This window comes from Lonchura striata, chromosome 1 (genome assembly GCF_050655825.1).
Source record: "Lonchura striata isolate lonStrDom1 chromosome 1, ASM5065582v1, whole genome shotgun sequence".
Classification (NCBI taxonomy): domain Eukaryota; kingdom Metazoa; phylum Chordata; class Aves; order Passeriformes; family Estrildidae; genus Lonchura; species Lonchura striata.
Window position 1 is genome coordinate 7,313,278 of NC_140703.1, and position 26,185 is coordinate 7,339,462.

The 26,185-nt window shown below is 37.1% G+C and overlaps 1 long non-coding RNA gene across 1 annotated transcript; it reads right to left on the reverse strand.

Annotated features, from left to right (window-relative positions):
* Positions 1 to 327: 327 nt before the first annotated feature.
* LOC146768579 (uncharacterized) lies at positions 328 to 26,185 on the reverse strand. Its single transcript, XR_014958574.1, has 2 exons — positions 23,059 to 26,185; positions 328 to 528 (listed from the first exon to the last, which is right to left on the reverse strand). It is a non-coding gene; the product is annotated as an uncharacterized LOC146768579 (long non-coding RNA).

The window sequence follows — 26,185 nt, forward strand, 5'->3', positions numbered from 1 at the left end:
ATGGAAGGCACAAGTGCATAAAGAAAATATACTATTTAGAGAATCTAGATAGCTTAGTATAAAAACTTCTTGGCAGCCATGGAAGATAAAGGAAACTCAAAAATTTAAATGAACAATGGAAAAAGTATACAAGAACCTGATGCGCAAATATATCTAAACCTAACAGGTAAGTTTAGTGCAACGTTCTACTTCTCAGTGAAGTAGAATGCAATATTCAGAGTCATTTGAACTCTTCCTTTGAAACCAATGTCAAAAAGTATGATATGAAGTAAAGAAACTCCATTTTTTCCTTCCTCCTGCAATACACCATAACAGATGGAATCTTCAGTACTGTAAGACTGACCTTGAAATGCTCCTTGGACAACAGCTTGGTTCCTTTCAAGGATCTTTGCTGATGCCTGGTTCTCCACAAGAGCCCTCTTGCTCATTTAAAAAAAATAGCTTTCAGAATGTGGCCTGCTGGTTTTCCACTACTTTAAAATCATAACTGATTTTCCTTTCACATTTTTCCTTCAATATCTCTATGACCTAGGAGCATCACAGAAATTACAGACCTATTTCAAAACTCCAAAATCTCATCTTTACTTGAAATTTATACCTGCAAAACACAAATCAGTCTAAAACATGTACAAAACATATTAAAAAAATAAAATATAATATTTGTAACAGATGAAAAATAATCTTTGCATATTTTATTTAAAAAGTAGAAGTTCTCTTGATTTTTTTCAGCCTAACACACACTTGAGAACAGTGCAGGGCTTTAGAAGGTATTAGTATTTCCAGATCTTTCCTCCAGAAAATGATCAGTGCTTCATTAACTGAAAAGATTAAACTACACATCCAGACAATGATTAGTTATTTGACAATGATTAATAAGGAATCAGCTGAATGACATTAATTGACATTGAAAATTCTCTGTCTTCTATAGCATTGTTAAACATCAATCTAATTGAAAAATAAAATGTGGATATGTTTACAAAAGAATCCTCCTTATCCTCATTAGATACACCATTAGATAAATCTAATCACACCATACCCTGGGTTTATTGATGAAATGCTAGACCTGAAAAATAGATCTGAAAGACATTCAAAGGTACACTAGATAATCTTATTTAAGAGGGGAAACCTTAACATTTTCTTTAAGATAATGTCCATGCAGTCCAGGGGACACAGTTCTGTGTTTCCCAGATTCATGTCACTAGATTGAAGGCTGTGCTCTTTGCTCCCTTGTTCAAACTTGTGTTTAAAGTAATAGAGGGTCACAATGTCTATTAAGTGAATGGAAAATCCTCTCGACCATCTGAAATTATTCAGTGACCTCCATGACATTCAGCTAATCAACTCTGCATTTTAATTTCTGTGTAATCTTCATTAATTAAAGAGGTCAGTCTTTCTGCTGAAATGACCAAGGTACAAGTTTCTTGTGTCTTCAAGAGCAGATTAAATGAAAGACAGCTGTGATGATACAGACTTCTATATGAAAATACTGCAAAATCAGAAGAAAGAAAAAAAATTAACAATCTTTCCTGTATTTAGTTGACAGAGAAAGAAAGACCCAAGCTCTGTCTTAGAAAGTCTATTTTATTAGTGTGTTATGTGCTTAGTACAAACTTCAGTTCTTTATTTTTTGTTGTTTTTGGAGTGAGTGGTATGTTTTTAAATATCTCGTAGCATTGGTATAGTTGAAACAAGGCAATACCTTCCTGCTTTGCACCTTCCTGTATAGACTTTAAGAAATGCTATGCATCTCCCAGTGACACCCACGAGACAAGAAACTGAGAAGACATGCCCAAGAAGTGGAAAAAAAAGGGAAGACTGTTTCTGAGGAGTGGTATTGTAAATGTAGGTGAACCCAGTGGGAAGAAATTATAATGTCAGAAGGCTGAATGATTTTTATTTATTATAAATATAATAAAATACATTAATATACTAATTAAAGGAGATACTACATACCTACCTTTTCTAACTGCCCTAACTCACTCACAGCTTGTGACCCTCTCTTGAGAATCCAGCCTCAGGTGGGTTGGATTGGCCATCAGGCTAAAACAATCCTCACCAGAATCCAAACAATCACTCCAGGTAAACAATTCTCCAAACACATTATTGTGGGAAAACAAGGAGCAGAAATAGAAATTGTTTTCTCTTTCTTTCCTCTGTGCTCCTCTATGAAAAAATCCTGAGAGAGAAAAGAATGTGCCTGCCAGAGTGGTGTTAGAACTGGTTTCTTAAAAACCCTCAAGACCTATGACTGCCACCCTACAAAAATATTTTCAGATGATAACACACTTCTCATGGTGTGGTCCCTCTCTACTAATACTTTGCTGAGGAAAAATCTCATTTTAGTGAGGAAATAATAGAGACCTAAGAAACCAGGGATTGTGGAGGAAGCAGCTGGAGAAAGCTTAACTTAGAAACCCTTCTGCAGACACTATTACTAAATATCATAAATGTGATTTCAATCTGCAAAACCTCCAATGCATAGAAAAAAAATACCCAAAAGTCCAAAATAAATTTCTCCTGATGGTGCAGCCAAGAGGTCCAATTTGATTATCATGTGCATAGCACTATAGCTACCACAATGGTTAGAGGTTTTCAATGTACTTCTGGGAATGCTAACTTTGGAGGAATGTGGAGATGCTCCCATCATGCTCATGCATCTCACTTTGTTAAAAAACACTACATATAATCTATTTATAATCACAGAATCATTTAGGTTAGAAATGGCCTCTAAGATCATTGAGTCCAACACTTAACCCACAGCTGACAATTTTAATGTCATAATCCAATGATGATTTGTTTAACAATCCTTAGTGCTGTACCTTCCTCCCTCTGAGGAAACTCTACTATGTAGCCAGTTCTGCTTCAGGAATTCTACTTTCCTTTCAGAGAATAGTTAGCAAAAAATTAAAACTCAAGGTATATTTCATCCTTTTCAGCCCTGATATAGGAGAAAATATGTACTTATTACTGAAGATATAAAAAAAAATATTAATCTGCTAACCTAAAAGAGACTTTAACATCAGAACCAAGATTCACATATGGGCTATAAAATTTATAATAAAACTCCTAGCAGAATCAATTCTCAAAGAAAAGCAATTGTTTTTTGTTAGTGTAGGTGCAACTGTGAAATCAGTCCAAGACACAGAGGAAGGGATGAGAAAAGAACACCTTTTTAAGATGCTCTTTTAGATTATGCCTATATTCTTCCTGGATTCTCCTTAACTGCGGTTACAGGATGCAGAGAGAAATCAGCATTGTCACATGATCTTGACACCCCTCATTATGATTCCAGCCCTTACAAAACACTGTATAAATGCAGGAGAAGGAAGAGGAGAAGATATTACAATTACTTATTATTTACCAAAATAATCTGAGTAATGAATCTGCCCAAGCACCTGCTGTGTGAAACAAGCCTGTAAAAATCTTGCTTTCATGATTTATGGCATTTCACGTGTCTGCTTTTTTACTTATCTTCAATAATCTGATCCATTTGTTGGAAATTATTATTTGTTTCAATTTTGCAATAGTTATTTAATAGTCTATGGAATACAAATAGACCAGGGGAGATTTCAGTTTCACTGGTAAACAGGAAAATACATGCACAAAGATGTTAAGATCAGCATGGACTGCAAAATCACAAGAGACATTTACAGTCAGACTGGCAGGTAGAAAGAACTGGAGCACTTTTTTCCTAATTTCTTATTAAGATAACAGTTTAAATTTTATTAATTGGAATCCAGGAATATTCCAAGAATAAACCAAGCCCAAACTGCAGATGTACAACCTGGGAAGTGCCATGTCTATTGTGCACTCTAGCAATGCACAATAACCATAATTTTTTAATTGAGTCTAAAAGCAGAGGAATCTGCTGTCTACCTAGATTGTTGAATATTTGTTTCCAAAAATGTATCCCTAAAATTTCTAGTATTAAAAAAAATGTTTGCAATTAAATATTTTTTTCCGTTTCTTTTGTTCTTTAATTGTTGGTTAGAAAAGGGTAAGTAATTTTATTTGGATCTATGTTACACTTCAATTTTGTATTGTACACCTAAATACACATTAAGTATTTTCATAAATTATGATACCTTATAAGTAAATATTTATATGTGTTGGGTAGAAGCTCTTGTAGTAAGTTAAGCTTTGAGCAAACTTCAAAACTGAAGATGGAAATGGAAATACAATCCTTGAAATTACAAAGACCTATAACTGTGTATTATTGTACGTAACTTACACTGTTTTTAATGAACTGAGCAGATTTTAAATTATAAATTCAAGAGGCAAGTTCCTCATATGTCACATTTCATTTGCAGAATTATAACTATTTAAATATTCAAATATTGTTTTTCTCTTTTCATGTGTCGTTACTTGTATCTCACATGTTGAAAAATATACCTATTAGAGAATAGCTTCATATTTATTGATCAAAATTAATAGAAATAAAATACAGGAAAGGTCACCACATATCACACTCAAATAGTCCAGGCAAGCTGCACCTGTAATTGAGCCAGAGAATGTCACAACAACCCAATCATCCCATAACTCAAGCTTAAGGCAGCCCCAGGCTGTTGGAGATCATGGAAAAATGTTGCTAGGATAGAGAATCTGAAACCTAAAGTCTGGTTCATGTTACTTCTGTGACACTCCACCACACAAAGCCATTCCCAGCACACAAAATTCCAAAGTACATTCCATGTGCATTTGACATCATGACATTTCAAATTCCTCTCCTAAATATTTGGGCAATTTCAAAGTAACTTTGTGAATGATAGCACAGAAAAGAGTCTAATTAAGAAAAACATGTACTCCATAAACCAAACTGAACTGACCCAGGAGGGCAGAGAAAAACTTTGCTCCCAGTAGATTTTATTAAAATAATTTCATCCTTCTTGCATGCTTTGATCAGCAATATGATAAAAATAGTTATTAAATTATCATCAGTCACTGCATATCAAGCATTCATTTTACAAGCAATGGTGGAGAAGAATCATAATTACAAAGCAAGTATATCAAACCATCTGCAAAGTTATGCAGATGGCTTCTTTACAGTAGTAGAGAAAATGTACTTATTTATGCTTAGCTATTTTTAAGTACTCAAAAGGAAAGACACTCCATTAATACTTACCAGCATGAATGCTGACTCAATAGGATTCATAAATACTAAGCTTTGCTTCTGGCACTTGAACAACCACACTGATTCCAAATATCATGTCCTAATCCACTAGCTTCTCTGTTTCTTATCCTGTATAATGCTCTGCAGGCTTAACAACCTTTAACATTTCACAGTTAACTTCTTGAAAATTAATGGGAACAGCAGAGAGTAAAGTAGGATGAGAGCTAACATCTACAAAAGAATATTACCTTTTTAAATCAGAGCAAAGTGGCAGTGTTCCATTTTCAAATATTTTTAGCCCTCAGTATATAATATATTATAAAAGTGATTGACCATAAATGTAAAATACAGATTATCTTTAAAAAGATACACTTTTGTAGGACATTTTTATATAAACATGATCACATGCAGACTTATCCAATTCAGAATGACAAATTATCAGTTAGACTAACTCATAAATTGGAATCATACCAGCTTCTCTGTAATATTGCTTTAAATAAGACCATCAGGCCCAATATTTGTCTGGTTTTGAGCTAAAAAGCAGTACAGTGCAGGAAGAAATATAATATTTTTAAATATAAACCTTCATTATATTTTTTTTTTCCTGACAGTCATCAGAAATATCTGTTTGATATATTTGTTAAGAGACATAGAAACATTTTGCCATTTAAAACAACTATTAAAATTCTTGCACGGACATAGTAACAAGGCACCTCATGATACCAGCCCTGCTGATATTTCTAGGGAATTTGACAGGAGTGGTTACTCAAGCTCATTGTGCTCAGCAAAAGATGCAAGATCTGTTGTGACTTAGGATGTAAAAACACAGGGGCACAGATTCAGAGAAGACATGTACTAGAATGATTTAGGGCAAGGCTTATTGTTGTTTGCCTGGAATAACAAAAGAACATTTTGAGAAAAGCTATGTGTTCTGACATTCTTATTTATGTGAGGCAATGCTTTATGTCTTGAGTGTTCAAAGAAATTCCTAGGCATTGTTTGCACTTGAAGCAGTATTCCAAACACGGACTCTGGCCCACAGCGCTCTGGGGTTTGACTGACAGGAAGTTTACAACTCTTAGCCCAGATCAGTGCAAGGATAAATGAACTTGCAGTACCAGATTTAATATTACAGAGCTGGCCTGTGCCTGTGACCTCTCCTGCCTCAGAAATTCCCACAGAATACAAGACTGTAGCTTGATATTCCTGAGTACAAGATGAAGAGGAACACACACAAGCTGTATTTCAGCACCACAACTTCTACATTACCCCAGGTCATGAAGCACACAAAGCTTTTGTTGCACACAGGCTCCAGCTACTGAATCAAGAACAGCCAGAGCATCCTTCCATTTCTTTTACTTTCAGAAGAAATACATTAGTAAAATAGTTTGTGTTCTCATTCCTGAAGGAAATTCAGATACACTGTCTACACAAGTGGCCCTCAGTGACCAAACAGCCTAGCTCTGGTGGAACCATGCCTGATTCATTTTGCAAGTTGTGTATCAATTCAGTGATGGGCTCCTCTTATTTTAAGATTCTTTTTCAAATAGGTCATTTCACATGTCTTCTCCAAAAGCAATTTATTCATCCCCAATTGCTTCTCCAAAAGCAATTTATTTCATCCCCAATAAGAAAAAGGTTGGATTTCAGGTTACCATGATTTTGTACTTATTACTAAACATATCTTTGTGAGGTTTAGATGTAATGCCTGTAACAGCATCACAGCACGGTGCAGACTAAGTTCAAGAGTCTTCTCATAAGAAAGAAATTGAAGAGATACTATAGCACTATTCTTCTGCTCATTATCATCCAAAACTGTAGTAAGTCATTCTACCTCATCATCCAGATCACTAATAAATATATGATAAACCAGAACCAAAAAAATCTCATCAAAGAACTTCACTTAAATACCCTTTCAGTTAGAGAGTATTCCAAATTAATTTTGCATGTAGTATTTTTCTCATCTTGCATGAATTTTTAAATAGATTATTCATGCTGATGTCTACATATGTAGCATATATTGGGGATGGGGTTGTTTTATTTTCAAAGCTTAATGCATGGCCTGAAACATGGCCTTCTTCAACAAATTCTGTTTTCTGATGTTATTCTCACTATGTTTTTGGACTACAGCTCAGTTTTGTGATTGTTTCTTCTGGCAATTTACTGGATATTTTAGAGAGGGGTTTATAACACGCTATTTTCTATCCTTTCTTCTCTTTGTATAAAAATATTTTCCTTCCTTACACCATTTGGTATTTATTTTTCCTTTGCAAAGTCTTGAACACAAGGCCAACACCTTTAAGATTTCACAAGTTTGTTAAATGTTTGGTAATGATGTTCAATAGGCTCATCTAACTTACAAACCTCTAGCTCACCTAAGCATTTTCTAAATTTTTTTTTCTTTTAGTTCAGGTTGGCTTACAGCCAGCATTTGTTCTATCAGACACCAGTAGTAACCTCATTAGTGAAGATCAGAGAAGAACAGCATTAAACACATCAGCCTTCCCCCTCCCATTATCCATGAGTAGAAGTCACATTCTGTACTCCCACACTCTGGCAGTACCTAATACTTTGTGATTAATTATCTTATTACTGACGTGCTTTTGGAGGAAATGTGTTGTTTACTTGAGAATGGTTCCTAAATCCATTCTGTGATTTGATCTTCCTGACCTTGAAATTACAGAAATCAGCAGAAGAAAAGAAAGGGATATTTCATTGCTCATCATTTACCTTATCGTCTTGATAACTTGCTTTTATATGTAAACAGGGAATACAATGTTAGCAGTGAGATCCCCAATCCTTTTGGTTTAGAGTGATATACTCATCTGATGAAAACCTTTTCTTTGCTGAATTACATCAATATTTGGTAACCATTTATTTGTAGAGAGCAGTGACACTGTGCAGGAGGGAAGGGTCAGATCCCTCATGAGTTAAAACATCTCAAGTAATGCTGAACACTACACTTGGCCAGAGACAGCACTGATGAAGCAAATTTTTGAAGATAAAAATTTAGATTAGCCTCTTTGGTGGAAAGAGAGGATTATTTCTGAATTTATATTATTAGTTGACTGCAGAATCACTTTTGACACCCATTCTTTTACAGAATGCTGTTGCTCCAGGAACAACTGTTGTGTCTAACAAATTATTGTAATTCCCTGATCTCACTATTTATCACAGATCTCTTCTGTATGAGAACTAGAATTAAGCTTCTAGTGCCAATCTGACACAGTCTAACAGCCATGCCAGGTATCTCTGATAACTCATTTTGCACTTTCCTCATTACCCTTCATTGGCTGTGGAGGTACACTATTCATAAAATCCTGGAAAAGTCTGCTTGGGACTTATACACGTGGCACCACAACTGCTTATTACCCGGATTATCTGCATGAACCTATGCTCACCACAACAGCTCCAGATGTTCTTTTTCAGAAACCTTTGATCTGCAGTCTATAAAGGGCTGTTCCTTTCATACCAGTATTGCTCTTGAGCACCAAAATCTGCGTATGCCTCCTAAAAAGTACAGATTTTTATTCCAAACCTCCACACTTGACTTTATTTAATCTTTTTCCATACGAGTCCTGGGAGGCTGAGCAACACCCAGCCTGTGGTGCAGCATAGGTGGGGGTGATGAATTAGAATTCTCTGCAAAACAGGGTGAGATGTGGAACCTTCTGCAACAGTGACTGGAGGAGACAGACAAACAGCCTGTTATGAACTTGTTCCCAGAATGGCTCAAATTAATATGGCACTAATGAGGTACCATCCCTGGGCTACATTACGAATAACATTCATGACAAATATGGGTAGGTGAAGTTCATTTATAATACAACAATTAATTTACAGCAGTACACCTTTGCAGACTGCACAATGACTCTTAAAGTGTATTTGCTCGGAGGCATAGACAAGGATAGAACATTTACCTGAGCATTTTTTTCTCTTAGAAGGTTATAACCCAAAGCTTTTCACAATTTACCCGTACCACTAGATCCCACTGTCAAAGCTTTAAATTTCAGAATAACTGGAAGAATTCATTAAAATTATTAATATTCAGAAACAATGGGATTTTTAATTCAACTGCTTTGTTGGAGGTCACAGTTACTTACAATTTCTGTTTATATTAAGACAACCTCCTACCTTAACCTTCCAGTTTCATTAACACTTAATGATTAATGACATTTTCTTACAGGAATGTGCAACGATTTAAAATGTGTATTGCCATTGTATTACATTTTCTCTCTTACAGAACTCCAATGTTATAATTTAAAAACAAACCTCCATGAATTAAGCAAGCAGTCACACAGCACTGACAGCAGAGTCAGTCTCAAAACCCCATTTCCCTCCCCCTCAAATCTTCAGTAAACTCCTGCAAAACTCATATATATGTATATGTATTTGTTCATAGGTAGATTCTAACAATTTTTATGAAATAGAAAGGGGAAAACAAAAATTCTTTCAGATACTGCTCAAATCTTTCCATCTCATTAGTATCTATATAACTGGTGAATTGTAGTATTAACTGTGCCCTTAACTCATCAAAATATCTGTCATTTACTTTATTTTTGTTGTTGACTAAAAATCCCCAACCCCTCCTGGTCTCAAATTTAATATTTTTAAAGAATTACCACTGTTTTTTTAGAAGAGCATAAGGTGTACAGTAAACAAATCTTTTTCAGAAAAGTTTTCTAAAGATTTAACCATGACATGCATCAAAGGTTTAAACAGGCCATTAATGGGATGCTCCATGCAACAGTTGTTAGACCATCTTCTATTTTGTCACTCTTAGATTTTTTTTTTTTTTTTAATTGCTGGAAGTTTGAGAAGCATCCAGTAAAAACTACCTAAAAATCAATACACCAAAACTCTTGAACAACATTAATTAAATTAAATGCTGCTACTATTTCTTCTGCACAGTGAGAATTGCAGAAAAGTCCTACTCCTGGTAATGCAGACACATTGTTGACTGGCTCAGACCTAGCTATGAGAGTAGCAGATACTTGCAAATCAAACCCACACATTTCTCTTAATCAGCAGACAGCTATTCTTTCAGATAATACTGGTACCAGCCTTTCTGAGTCATCTTAATGCTATTCACATGCCATTCCCCCAGTCTAGGGCACAGAATAGGAAAGCTGCTAGTATGTAATGAGACAGATCTGTCCATTTTGAGGCTGAATCTCACAAAGTGCTAAGGTGGCAACACTTTCCACTTGGGTTCAATTTGGGAAATATAAGGTTACATGTGTCATTGTCAGGAAGAAACCACCAATGATTTGGCTTTGTTTTCCTTATTTAAATTTAACTTCAAGTTGTTAAAATCAGGAAATTAATACCTTATTATCTTGACAAGGTGCAATATCTCATATAAAAATATTTTTCTCCTCAGCATTATTATGTCTTATCATAATAATCATAATAAGCACTGAAACATAGAATGGCCTGGGTTAGAAGAGAGCTTAAAGATCATCTCATTCCAAACCCCTGCCCTAGGGAGGGACACCTTCCACTAGACCAGGTTGCTCAGAGCCCCATGCAGCTTTGCCTTGAATACTTCCATGGATGGGGCAGCCACAGCTTCTCTGGGCAACTTCTGCCAGTGCTGGAACACTCTCACAGTAAAGACCTTTCTCATAGTGGATAATCTAAACCAACTCTCTGTAGAGAAGGTTTGTACCAGTTTGAAGCCATTCCCCCTTGTCTTGTCACTCTAAGCCCTTGTAAATAGTTTCCCTCCATCTTTCATGAGGGTCTCTTTCAAGTACTGGAGGCCCCTGGTTAGGTCAGTACAAAGCTTCTTTTTTCCAGGCTGAATAATCCCAGTTCTCTCAGCCTTTCCTGATAGTAGAGGTGTCCCATTCCCCTAACCAATTTGGTGGCCTCCTCTCTCCTCTGCCAATACTTTCATGTCCCTGAGGTAGGACCCCAGAGCTTGACTGAGTACTTTGTTGGAGTTCAGAAGACAAGAAAAGAGCTTTGTATTTATTATTGCCACCTAGTTAGAGGATACAGTTGTCAAGATAATACTGCCTGCAATTTCAGCTATGGTACTTGCAACAGAATCTGCTGCCTTTAGTCTTTAATCCAGTTCCCATGTGTGGTATTTTACACTTTTGCATTATGCAAGGGGAATATCTAAGAGCCCTCTGTATACAGTAACTGCTCATGCACATTAAAAATAAGGCTCTACTAAAACAACTCAACTATCAGAACCTTAACACACCTACTGCTTAATCAATACATCAGCATCAGAGAATGCTGATGCTGTAAACAAGCCACTTGCAATTTTATTAAGTGACAAGTACTTCGGCTGTGTGTTTTAAGGTATATTTTTCTGTCCGTTTTACTTTTAAGTATTTATTTCAATGACCTAAGGGAGGGCTTCTCTTCAAACATTTTTACAAGACTGAAATTATATACTAGGTTTTTGTAGATTAATAAAGGTGAAGTATAGCTTTATGAAAAATAAAATTTATTGTTTGCATGACAAGAGCTACTCTTCAAGCTTTTAGTATTCTAATATATCACCCATAAGATGCACCTTGCTGCACAAAGGAATGTTAATGTTCAGAAACAGAAATTATGCATTGCAGGTTTATTATCTTTTATCTTAGGAATTTTACAATTTCATCATAAATGGAATTTGGAACACAGAGACTACTTAAAAATTCAACATTGCTTTGTAGTTTCTTTAAATATTTTTACCCAAGTACTCAATTTAAAATAAATTAAGCTGTAAAAGTACACAGAAGAAGAGTGCAGTTTTTAATATCAGCAAATAAAAGTTGACTGTGTTGTATAAAACAACAATTGAACTTCTTGGTCTGGATATATTCTTATTCAATAATTCTATCATAAATCTTTCTCTGCCACATGTGCTTCGCAAAATGCATTACTTGGCCCTAGCAGCTGTACTTTTCATCCTTTTGAGTCATAGGAACTTCTGGAGTTTACTTCAACAAACTGTGATAGTGCAAGCACATTTTATAGGTAAAATCTCTTCTGGAACAAACCAGTGGGAAAAGAAGATGACTCAGAGGGATGATATTTAATTAGTATTATGCGTGGCAATAAGCCATCCCAGAACTAAGCTAGTCGTGAGAAAGAAAACAGCTCCTCAATTTTAACAGGACTTCAGGGTTTAGCTTTAAATAATGACTTATCACTGAAAGTTTTAGCAAATGCAAATGCAGAGCTGCAAATATATCCTGAGCTTCCAATATAATTCACATATTTAAATACAATTATTTATTTAATCCACTACTGCCTAGTAGGTAGATAATATTATTTCTTAAATAGTTCTTATAGTAAAAATTTATGATCAAAATGTGCACTGGTTTATATCTACAAATTGTAGGCAACTATAATTACCTAGATAATAGGTAGGCACAGGATTATTTACTGCTGTTCTGACAAAGGAATAGCTGGAAATAATTTTCTGTCAAAGACATTTTTAGCATCTATATAGAGCAGTTTGCCATGTTTAAAGTGCACTGGAATCCAAGAAGTCCATATATGCCTCTAAGAAAGGAGGGGAGGAAAACATTCCAGCTAAGATCAGCACAAAAGTTTTATGGCACTTCATCACCAGGCCTGTAAGAAAGACCTAGTGACAGGGACAATTTTCTATTAATATCTACAATCTAAACTATCTGGTGTCTGCTTGCCACTGGTAAATTTTAAGGGTAAAGTTGGGGGAACAGGTCTTTTACTTGCTACTGTTCATATCAAAACCATTAAATTACTTTCATTTCATGGTTATGACTGCACTATACAAACCACTTCCTTCTTTTATAGTACTGGATGGAAGATGCAAGGAATAATTAAAGCTTTCAGGGTTGGAAAACCCAGGTGTTTGCTAAGTAGCAAGTTCTTGTGTCTAAAGGAAATTGTCATCAGAGAAGCACAGATTCCTCAGCTTTCTTTTCACACTGAAGCTGCATCCAGCCAGGCTGGTGCACCAGACTGACCCTATGGTCAAGGAATAGACAAAACCTCATCTATTCCTCCAACTTAAAGAAAAAAAAGAATGTCCAGACTGTGTAGCATTGATTACCTGGATGTCTCAGGCTACCCAGGCCAAACGAAACACCTCCATCCCTTTAATGTCATGCCATGCTGAAGCATGCAAAAGTATGCAAAAGCAGCATGCAAAATCTACCCCAAATCCATTTGTGGAATTAAGTTTGTATTCCCGAGGGCTTTGACTAAATTGTTAGAAGTAAATTGAGGTAAAAGACTTTCTGAAAAGAACCAGTCAGAAGCATATTAAAACACTGCAGAATAATTTATGAGTGGAAACTGTAATGATGTGATATATCATTTGTGAATATAACAATTTTTTCATTAGCATTTTAGAGTTAATTTCAGCAAATGAATTCATATTTAAAGTTCACTGTACTGTACAAAATTGAGCCCTACATCTATGAAGAATATTTGACAATAGTAAAAGAGTTTCTGGGTTTAGTTGACATTTTATATCTGAAGGTGAAATAATTAAACAAATGGGAGTTATGCTTGTTTGACATTCTAGATATCCTTCAGTTTATATGCTAAAGCTGTCCTAATTTTTCAGCAAGACTGGTCTCAGAACTGCTTGCCTCTGAGTGGCTTTAGAGCGTAGCCAAAGTTTTGAATTGTGGGTAGCCTTGTTCTTGCTTACATTCTCTGATTTAAATTGGAAAACAGTAATGGGAATATTTTCAGCTGAATAGAAACTTCATTGACTATTTTGCTGAAATTAAAGTAACTGACAGTTCCAAATGTGATACAAAAATAAGGAACCTGGAGTGGTTATCTTCTGAAGTAACTCACTCTCTGCAGCACATCTCTCCGAACCTCTTTCCTGACAAGGCAAATACTTTCTAAAGAATATTAAAATTCACAAGGGCTTTTAGCAAAAGCCAAAATTCAACTCAAAAGCATAAAGCATAGATTTTACTTTTAATTTTTTAATAGGTTTAAACTATGTCTTTCTAGACTAGAAGACTGCATGATGATAAGATACATTAATAGAAAATAGGACAATAAATGCATTGAATTTGGAGATGTCTAGATTGAGCCCCTGAATGTGACCACTTATCTTGTGTTGTAATAACACATAAACACACATGTAGTACATGGAGTTTCATTTAATTTCTCCAGGTGCCCATTTTCCAGGAATAATTATTCCTCCTCTATTTGCATGACTCATGGTATAAGATAATAAAATATTTGGAACAAAAGAGATTTTTGAGAATTTTGTAGTAAAATGGATGCTCCAATCTAGTCCAAATGATACACCACAAAAATCCTGAGAAGTACAAATATGTAGAAAACAAATGCTAAGATAGCTTCCTTATTCTCTGAAGCACTTTTCCTAAGATTTCCTTAACTAAAAAATTCTAATCATACTTGAAGAATGTTATTCGTATAGGGATTTCAATCACCTACAGATGAATCTGACCCAAACACAGCCAAATTCAAAATCATTATCGACTAAGCCTAAAATGACAAATTTTATGATGATTATTATTATCATTTAAATTACAACCAAGAAGACTCATGAAAATCTTAGTTCTGAAGGTTGCAATGGGAAAGCTCACCCCAGAGAAAGTAAAGAGCATATTGCTGATATACCATGTCATGCGTTCTGAGATATTTGGTTTAAAACCTTGGAAGAATTAGCATGGCAAACATCTTATCTGCAGTGGCAGGATGTTCTTTTGATTGTTTTTCTGTGTGGGTTTGTTGACTTTTTTTCATTTTTTTAAAGAGATATACTCTGGTGGCAAGAGACTCCTCAGTTAAACTGCAGTTACCTACTCTAAATTTATTGAGCTTGATGAGAACAAATACAAAGTCTGTGCTACCCTTGGCTCCATCAATCAAAGTGTTGGATAGCATTGCATCTTAAGCTTCTTGATTTAGAATTCTTTTCCTCCTTTACTTACTCAGACGTGCAATGCATGCTAATGCACCTGTGGATGAGGACAAATAGTGTGATAAGCTATGAAATATTTTCCTTGAGATCAAAAAACATATTATAATTGACAAATGAGAGATCTAGTGGGACTAAGAAACATTTTATTAGAAAATCAAAGATTTGTTTACCCTATCTTCTAAAATTTATCACACTTTTCTCTCAAGATTTCACATCTTTTCAAGACAGCTTCAGAGGTCTGAAGGATTTTTGTATATTGGTTGACTGAAGCTGAAATTGCACTTATACCACTTAGGTAAGGTTATTTCAGAATCAAGAGAAGTGGGTGCAAATGAAAAATTATTCAGTTGAAAAGCCTTTTTTCCTTAGAGGAAATCCACTATCAGAAATAACTTTTACTTATATAACCCATTTATGCACAACAAAGAATAAATTGTTTATGGATCTTCAATAGTATTCTGGGGTGTGTCAGGAACGGCATTGTCAGCAGGTCAGGGAGTGATCCTGGTGAGGAACATCTGGAGTGCTGTGTCCAGTTTTGGGGCCCTCAGGACAAGAGAGACAGGAGCTCCTGGAGCAGCTTCAGTAGAGGTTACAGAGATGATGAAGGGATGGAGCATCTCTCTCATGAGGAAAGGCTGAGGGAGGTGGGGCTGCTCAGCCTCAAGAAGAGACTGAGAGGGAACCTCATCAGTGTCTGTCAGTACCTGCAGGGTCAGAGCAGGGACCAGGCTCTGCTCAGTGGTGCCCAGCAATGGGACAAGAGGCAATGGGCAGGAATTGATGCAAAGCAAATTCCACCTGAACACGAGGAAGAAATTCTGCACTGTGCAGTGACCAAACACTGGAACAGATTGCACAGAGAGGGTGTGGAGTCTCCCTCACTGGAGATATTTCAGAACCATCTGGATGCCTTCCTGTGCCATGTGCTCTGGGATGACCCTGCTTCAGCAGGGAGGTGGGACTAGATGACCCACTGTGGTCCCCTACAATCCATTCAGGGATTCTGGGAATGTGGGTTTTATTTATATAGCTATCATATCACTCAGCAGATGTATCTAATATTATGCAAACTGAAAAATCATCAGCATGATCAGGTGGACATGAGTACAGTGTGAATGCAAGATCTGAAGACATTCCTTGAAGAGGAAAATCTAGCAAGAATTCAATTATGATTATTAAACACAAGAACTTAATGTACTGGTTAGATTTTTTTTTCCCCACTTTAGTAGAAGGCCACTGTTCTCATTTGAAAACAAAGCCAGTGAGAGACTCCAAATCAGAAATACAATTTATTAGGAAAAGTTTAAAACAAAAGAAAATGCAGGTAATATTACAAAAGAAAAACTACTGACAGAGTCAGAATACAACCTGCCACCCTTTTGGTCAGGGTGTTGGTAGTAGTCCAGATTGGAATGGATGCAGTCCTCCTGTTAATCCAGTGGAAAAGCCTGAGTCTGGTGTCCCAAAAACCCAGGTTATATCCAGTTAGGAATGCTTGGCTCCTCCCTCTGGGCAGAGCACCTCACAATGGGATATTCTAGTTCTTGTCAGTCATGCAGTGACATTCAATAGCCCATTAACAGCAGATGTGTCCCCGGGAGGGGGGTGAGAATTGGTTGAGAAAGAGATAAGGAAAACTGCCCACTTAACAGAAGACAGCTGCCATGCAGATGGCAAATGGAATCCATCGTGCCTTTCAAGCTGGGACAGCCACACAGATTGAAAAGTAGTATTATAAAAGATAGAATTCCCTGGCCCCCAGATTCGGGTGATAACATTTTCTCTATCAGAATTCTGGCTGTAATAGACCTGAGAATATGACAGCATTACTTCCCTGCCATGCAGATATTTTTTTTTCGTAAGTAAAAGACAGTTAATTGAGATCTTGACTGAAATCCTGTGAAACTCGTGTTACCCTTGTATCTTTTAACATTATAGTTCTGTAACACACACACAAAAAAATTATAAGCATTTTTCCTTTTCAGAGTGCAATATGGAAAGGCATAAAAATTAGTTGTCTCTATCTTAAATTACAAAACCATCAAGAGCATTTTCTTCTACAAAAAGGCTTGAAATTATTATTGATTTTACCAAAATATAATCTTTTAATTGATGAGGAAAAGAAATGGCCAGAGCCATAAAGAGCTTTATCTCTCAAAGCAGCTCTTTATTCGAGCAAATAGAATGACTAACATTATGTTGTGGTGGTGTAGGATTATTCAAATTAAATGTACCATTTTTAAGCAATTAAACTAGAAAATACAACTAAGAAATAATCATGCGTAATTTCTGAAAAGACAGTGCAGAACTAATTAGCATGAAAAACTATATTCAGATTCTTTCCTTGCACTTAACTCCACAGATAACATTGATTTCTACAAAGCAACTCCTAAAGTTATACTTTTTTTTTAAGTAACTTAAGCTTTTCCTGACAAAATTGTATTGTTATGCGTTAAGTTATGCGTTTTGAATGTATAAGACATCAGAGATTACATCCACATATTTTCAGTGATCAAACTGCCAAAATGATTCTATTTAAACTGAACTTTAGATAACCTTGTTTTCCATACTGCTTTTACTTTCCACTTTGCCGTATTATCAGATTGTCATTTTATAAACCTGTTCACACCCCTTAACTTTGCAGAGCTACAGAATTTTAAGTGACTAGGTTAGGTTACAGGTGTGCACCTGTGCCACAGAACATGCTCACAGGCCTTGAAGCACAACAAAATACATCTTTCTCCATGGTTTGAGCACTAAATAAAAATAAGATGGACTATAACTGATAAACCCTGAGAAGTCTAATTGAAGGAATTTCAATAGCTGTAAAAGCATTCACATCTACCCTTTTGAGAAATAAACTGGACATCATAGAATATTCTGATTTTTCTTATGTACTTATGGCCATGGACAGACTTTTTTTTTTAGAGTTTGCTAACAAACCCCTCTCCTCTTTACCAATCAACTCATATTCTGTACTGTTAGCATCATATTTCTTAAATAATTTTTATTTCTGCCCAAGTTCTGTTGATATAGAAACATAGATACAAAAACACTGCTTACACTCAATGAACACTCAAATAAAAATATCCTGAAAATACATAAAAATACACATCTTCATACAAATAAGAAACTAGAAAACTTTGTATGTGCCCTGGTTGTAAGGTGTTATGTACAGGGATTATTCCTGCAGTATTGCACAGCTATTATGTTTTGAACCATATTTTTAAGGTGTTGTGTTCCTATTTTTCTCCAAAGTCTTCTGGAGGTAGCATTAATATTTTTTTTTCTAGCATGTTTTAAAGTTTCTACTCCAGACAGTAAGACAAAACCAAAGACATATTTATTATTTAAAGAAGATTCATCCCAGATTATGACGACAAAAAACATTAGTAGCCATACTTAAATATCTGAAACAAACTATTTAGGAGCTAAAAAGGACTGCAACCACACAAGAGCATGAGTAGATTCTTTCCAAAAACCAGAGCAAATAAAAATAGTATTCAGAACATGAGACTTTCTCCCATAAACTGAATGACAGAACATATTGTTGCAGAGGAAAATCTTCATTCTTTCCTATGCTAAAAGCCTGCAAAACAAGATACTGCAGTTCCAGGATTCTGCCCAATGCCTGTTAAAACCCACAGAAAAGAGACACCTCCATAGCTTTTAGCACAGCTTGTTGCAGCTGCATGGGCTTCAAAGTACATGACCAGTTTCAGGCCACAAAACAGCCTGACAAAAAAGGAGAGTTTTTGTTAGAGAGTTCTGACTACTTGCACTAACATAAGAAGTGACTTATTAAGAGATAATCATGAAGACTAAGGTCAATGAAATATTCATTATAACATAAAAATACACATTCAGTCATTAAAAAAATCATACTACAATTCATTGGTTTTTCTACTTCAAAAACAGTATATACAAGTTATATCATTAAGAACACAGAACCAACACAACACTAATTACAGGCCTCAGTAACACCCATGGGAATCAATTTCAGATATTCCCAAAGACAAAAGGATAAGCATATGCATCTTGGTAACACTATCCAAATTAATGTGGAAAGGTTTCTACAATCTGACAGAAAGAAAATGAAAAAGTGTTTTCAGAAATTTCAATTACAAGAGTGAAAAAATTACTCTGCTGTCTGGTTTATAGCTCCCAAAGTCATTTTCTTTCAATTGACAGTAAAGGCAAACTTAATGCAAATGTATTTACATCCAGCTCTTAGCCATGTACAGAATATGAAACTAAAATATAGGGTAAAGAATTTTTCTGCTGACAAATACACAGAAAATAAATTAAGAAACTTTTACGTATGTGAATGTATTTTACCATAACCACTGGTGTTGCTTTCTAAAACTAAACCAGAGTTTTACCCCAGTAGGTTTTCTTTGTTTTGCTACCTTTCTAAAAAGATCTAGAATCTAAAACACTCTGCCTTTCCCTTGGAAGATATTCACTCAGATCTGAATATTTTCACAATACTACAGAGGGGAAGATTTTTCTGGTTACTGACTATGTCAGAGAAGAAATTCAAGGTTCAGCACCAGCTATGCTCAGTGAAACAGTCAGACTGTTTAACAAGCTGTTGGTGCAGCAGCTATATCTCATAATCTTTGACTCAGAATTCCCATATGAAGAGGAATTCTGAATTTCTCAAACAAACTCATAATGTCAAAGGTTAAAAATTACTAAATTTAATCCAGGTAGCACTCTAGTCTCTTACAAGAAGGAAAGCATGTGTGTGGTTCTAAAGTAGGACTATTCCATGGAAGTCTTGCACATACCTTTGACATTGCTTTCTCTTTACAGGTTATTTTGTTTGTTACATCCTTTCACCATTAGTTTGTTTATTCAAACTTTTTCTTCTTGAAACTCTATTTAAGTTCGTGTATTTAAAAATGAGGGGAAAGAACTCTGGAAGAAAGAGGAAATCCTTTCCAAAACACCCCCAATTTAAAAAATTTTCCATTCTTCTATCTCATTTTAGTTTCATGTGCATAAAGGCAACCTGTGAGTTGCTTAATAAAGCATTTTGTGAAGCTGGATTACACTTGCTTACAGCAATTATACCAGACAGGAGTTATAGGAGCACAGTGTGCTCAGAATTAGAAGCATTTACTATTGGAATACATGAAAACTAGTAAGTTATGCATTATGCCATTCAGTTCAGCTCATTTTCAGCAGAGTTCTTGCAAGTTATAGTAGAGTATGTTTGCATGCTTAACTAAGTGCATTAACATTTTGGGTTCGATTGGGAACACACTTTTGAACCAAACATCTCTTATCACCTCTCACATGGCCTTGGTTTGCATTGCAGAATATTCTCAGAGGACAAAATTGCATCCCTTTTGAATTAAGGTAAACTGACATTGTACTTCAGAATGACCTAAATCTTAGGCTGCTGTTGACAGGACCAGGGCAGAGCCAGGCTGAGCTAAATCCCTTGAAATGTGCATAAATACATAAATATGCAAATTTCAATCTTTAACCACTAAGTGGTTTGTTATGAGTTTTCTCCTGTTGTACAACACTATTAGCTAATGCAGACACTCAAACTTTTCACAGTGGCAGCAGCCCTGGTGTTCTCAGTGGAATTGCTGACGATGCCGGCACCCTGAACAGACTGGGTAGACATTGAGGCAACAGCTGTGCATACGCTGGCCAAGCTGTCATCAATTAGAGAACTCCTCTTCCTCTCTAACCTTAGAAGCTTGCACCTTGAATATGGAGAAGTGTCCTGACAGGTCCATGTGGGAATCCAGAGCTTCCCTCTGGCTGCCCCGGAAGGTTTGGGACCCTGGCAGGGGTCAGGAACCCCCCTGGACAGAGCCCCCAGAGACACTGGCTGTGATCTCTGTCCATGGAAAAGAGTTTGCAATCTTACAGGATGAATTACAAACTCTGAGTGTTTGATATAAGTAATAATTAAGTGTGGCACAGGTGAAAAAGTAAAATTTTAGGATTCTAGATTAGGGGTTCAAAGGGGACAAGATGGAGGAAATTGGGTGTGCCTTGTCCTTTTTCTCCTCCTTCATGCCCTCCATGTTTCACTGTGGTGTTGGCATTTTTCTGTTGGTTCAGGCTGGGGACACACTGTCCAACGTAGGTGACAGATATTGGCACGTTCTTGTAAATGCAGCCCAGGGAGTTTCTGGTATTTAATGTTTGTCACATCCCACTGAGGGCAGAGCCCCACACGCTGCCCTGCAGGACAGAGCTGGGCAGGGCAGCAGAACATGTTAGAGATAAACAGAGTAAACAACATGGAAACCAGCACAGACGAATTATGGCTTCTGCTTTGGCAGTGGGCCTGAGGGACAGAGACTTTCTACAATCTGGGAATCATCAATACCTCAGATTCCGACACATCCAGCCACTCCAAATGAGCAGGTCACCTTCTCCCCTGCACAGGCTCAGTGTCTCAGCTATCAGGAGTGCAGTCAGAGCAAAGGAAAGGGACGCGTAGGAGCCGTGTGCCATTGTGGGGCTCTGCCTGTGTGAACACAGGGAGGGCAGAAGGAATAAGGGTGTTGCACCTACATGGGCTTCAAAGTTGGAAGTAAGTGAATTGACAAGAATAGCAGTGTCCAGAAAACATGCATTCAGAAAGGTTACTCCTCCAGATGCAGCAGAAGCTCTGGGGATATTTCCACTTCTGACCCTGATGAAGGGACTACAGGTTTGCAGTTACAGGAATCAGGTGGTGATTGCTCTGATCAGTGACAGAAGAGCTCTGTCTCCGGCCAGGCAGAGAAAAAGGACAGCTGGTCTTACTGGATTGTATAGAACAGATTTCCTGGCACATCAGACACATGGGAGAGGAATGCTTTGGTGGACACTGGTGCACAGTGCTACTTAATGCACTCAGGGTCCATGGAGGCAGAACTCAGCTGGATTTCTGGAGTGACAGGGGATTCCAGCTGCTGAAGTGACCACTGCAGAAAACAAGGGGCATAATGTATCCTACAGTGGACCAGCCTAGATTCCCAGGGTGTCCTTGTCGGAGACTACATCAGATGAGGACACTGCAAGGACCTAAAAGTGTATCACAGGTATATTTTTGCTGCAAACACCATGAAGATTAAGCAGCTGTTTACCTTGCCCAGCCTCTTAGATTATCAATCTGTAGTGGGTTTGTTCCATGTCAAGGATGCCAAGGTGCCAGTTGCTACCATAATGGTGCATCAGTGGCAATACTGCACTATCCAAGTGCCTCTGGTACCCCTCCATGAGCTTATTCACCAATGGAGAATGAAGAAGACACCAGCAAGACTTAATCACACTTGAACAGTCCCATACAGCCAGTGCAAAAGTCTGATGGAGAGTACAGACTTCCAGTAAACTACTGTGACCTGCACAAACCACTTTCCACAGAGTACAGCCATAGTGGATGTGTTAGCATTTCACTACAAACTGGAGTTAAAGGCAGCCAAGTGATAAGCCACACCTTACTTGATCAATGCTGATTTCTCTGTTGCTTTGGCAGACTGTAGGCCACAGTTTGCCTCCATGCAGAGGGTTGTCCATTACCTGGAATTATCTGCCCTACAAATGGAAGTACAGTGTAGCATATAAAAATGAGACTCATAAGCTGAGAGCAACGTGAATGTGTTTATTGCAGCTAAGACAGTACCTATAGACTTAGTGTGGGAATCTCTGTTCAGCCCTTTGCATACAACCCTGTTGCAGTCCTGTAATAAATCCATCAGCCTGACTACTAAGCTTAATTTTCCTTTTAACCCTAAATCCCCATGATTTTAAGTATGTTAGTTTCCTCAAAAGTTTCCTTTCAAAGAAACAGGACACTTTTACTGTGTAATCTATGTTCTTCTGTGCTTCCCAAGAATTTTTTGCAGTGTCAGGCTTTGCTGGTTCCTACCATTTGCTGGTGCAGTCCTACCATTTGCCATGATTGATATAGACCTCAGTGGAAGAAGGTGAAGCTGCCCAACACTGATGACAAAATAATGTGGGACAACACAATGCAAGAAGCAATCGAGAAAGCATTATTTAGACCCACCTGCAGGACTGCATCCAGATCTGGGATCCCAGCACAGAAAGGACATAGACTTGTCGGAGCCATTCCAGAGGAGACCAGCAAGATGATCAGAGGGATGGAACAACTGCAATATAAAAAAATGATGGGAGAATTGGGAATGCTCAGTCTGGAAAAGAGAAGGCTTTGGGGTGACCTAGCTGTGGCTTTCCAGTACCTGAAGGGAGCCTACAAGACAAATGGAGAGAGACTATTTACAAGGGTCTGGACTGGTAGGACAAGGGGGAATGGCTTCAAAGTGACAGAGGGTAGGTTTAGACTAGGTATTAGGAAGAAATTAATTTCTGTGAGGGTGGTAAGGCATGTGTAAAAATTTCCCAGAGAAGCTATGGCTGCCACATTCCTGGAAGTGTTCAAGGTGATGTTGGATGGACCTCTGAGCAACCTGACCTAGTACAAGATGTCCTTGTCCACATTAGCAGTGTTGGAACTAGATAATCTTTGAGGTCCCTTCCAACCCAGGCCATTCCATGATTCTATGATAAATATTTTCTCTTAAAACTGACTTTGCCAAAAATAAAGCAAGGTCAAGGGACCTGCACAAGAGACTTAATTTTAGGAAATAAAATTTCATGTGGATACTATCACGTTAATCCATGTGAATTATACAGTAGCAGCCATATTCCCACCAGCTAAATGAAAGAAAATACAGGCATGCTGAGTTTCTGGACAGTGCATATCCTTGGTTACAGTCAGACTGGAAGTCCTCTCCACTGAATAACTCAGGAAGCATTTCAATCAGTTCCCTGAGCAGCAACAAACCTTTGAAGAGATCAAACGTGAAACTGATCTTGCCGTAGCCCTAGACCAGCTGGACAGTACCAGAATGTAAGAAGGATGGCCTACACCACAGCCAGGAAATTGTTGCTGCAGCCAGAGAGCACCCAGAGAGATCCGAGGTCAGCCTCTGGAGTTTTGGAGCCAGGATACAGGTTTGGAGCCAGGATGCTGTCCTGAATAATCAAATGAAGGATCTCTCTACACGTCATGCAGCTGACACTACTTGGTCCACAGTCGCATGAACATGCTGAAGAAAATATCACAAATATGCTTTCTGTGGTGGACATGGCTATTAGATGTTCAGAAACACACCCTGTAACCAGTATTGCCACTTCGAGTAACAAGTTTGATGACAACAATTCACCACAAAAAGAACTGATTTGGACAATATGAGCCAACTATGAAACTACTTTGTAGGCATCCAGGCCAAGCAACACATTCCTTGACTGGGAATATCACGTTCCCTGTCATGCACCAGCCACCAGGAAGACAGAACAAGGCAATGTATTATTAAAAATTATGCTGAAAGCAATGGGTGCACAGACACTCAAGCACTGTGATGCACATTAGCCAGAAGTAATTTTATTGCCCAAATGAAAACCCTGTATACTGTGGAAGGAGCTACAGCTCCCATAGAACATAAAAGGATTTGGATCAGAAAGTGGGTTACACTTTCTTTGGGAAAAGGCAAAGACCTTCAAGGGATAGATCTTCTCCTAAGGACACAAGTGTATTTGCTGGTTAATTCAGTCAGATGGAGTAATCTGATGTGTACCTCCAGGATGCCTAACCTTGGAGGAAAAATAAGGTCTAATTGGAGTTTTCATCATAGTTATACTCCATTGGGAAACACCCAAGCCTTGTAAGGAACCTGCTAAGTGCAGACTGATCCAACCTGAGCTGGCTTCTCCACCCAACAATTGAACACATCATCTCTCCCCTCTCAAATCAGTACCACAACAGACAGACCCCAAGTCAGAGATTTCTTTCTTCCCCATCCTGCTGGAGTTTTTGGACAATGGCAGCATGAACAAGAGACTGCTTAGTTGCTGCCTTGTTCAACCCTCAGCAGCAAATTGGTGGTTTTTTTGTTTGGCTGGTTTTTTGTTTTGTTTTGTTTTGTTTTGTTTTGTTTTTTCCAATACAGATTCCTGATATCTTCATTCAGAGTTTAACTGGACATAGAATGCTGGAATATAATTTTTTTCTGAAAACAATTCTTTTGGCCAAAAGGAGAGTGGCATGTATTTAAATGGCTGTTATTTTGTACATTTACCCTTTAGCACTAATTTATCTTAAAGTATCATATATATTTACATCCATATGTAATTTTCATGTAATCAAACAGGTTTTGATTCTTACAGCTCGTGTTCTTTTCTGAATTTAATAAATGAGAAAAAATAGCAGTCAGATATAAAAATCTGTATGCTACCAATACCACTGAAAATTAATTTAATCTTAAATTCCCTTGTAAATATCTGTTCCTAATAAAACATCCACCCTTTGATCAATTTTAAGACTACCAGGGAGCAAATAAACATCTAAATAATCTTTACTTCATTTTGCTTCCCACTGGAGTTCACTGGGACATATATTTCTTTCTTTCTCGTCATTTCTCACCCATTCTATCTATTCCAAATTAGTTCTATACTGAATGTATGCTTCAAAAAATGAGCTGTTTGCCTGAAAACATGCCCTAACTTCAAAACTAGACCGAAGATATAACAGTTGTTCCTGTAAGTAACCCTGTAATTAATCATCTCTTTCCTTGAGGGCTGCTGTCACTCAGCATAAATCAGAGAACCCATTTACTTCTTGTTAAGAAAAGCATTTGTTTTTCTTCTTATGAAAAAAACTCATTTGAGATTCTTTTTTTTTCTTATGAAAAGAAACATTTGGACTCCCCATTAGTTTGGGAGTCTAAATCTGAAGGCACCATATTTTTACCTTCATAGTTGAACCTCCCTCAACAACTTTTGTTTTGCTAAATTGATATTTAAAGGTCTGGGTTTTAGTAAGCACATTTTCCTGTGAAAATATAGCTTGTTAGAAGATTAAAATTTTCACAGAGGAAAATTGCCATGGGACAGTATTTGAGGTTCTTCTTCTGCTTTTTCTCAGAAGAAAAGCTGAAACATTTTTCCCTGAAGGAGATTTTTTTCTCTCCCCACAAAGCTTTTGCTCTGGCTTTTGGAACCATTTTCTGTAAAGATGAAACCTCCCCTGGTTTTGAGGATTGTTAGCATTGGCCAGACCCCAAGTATTGAAAGGTTTACTGGATTTACCAGCACCTCTCTGTCGCCACAGCTCT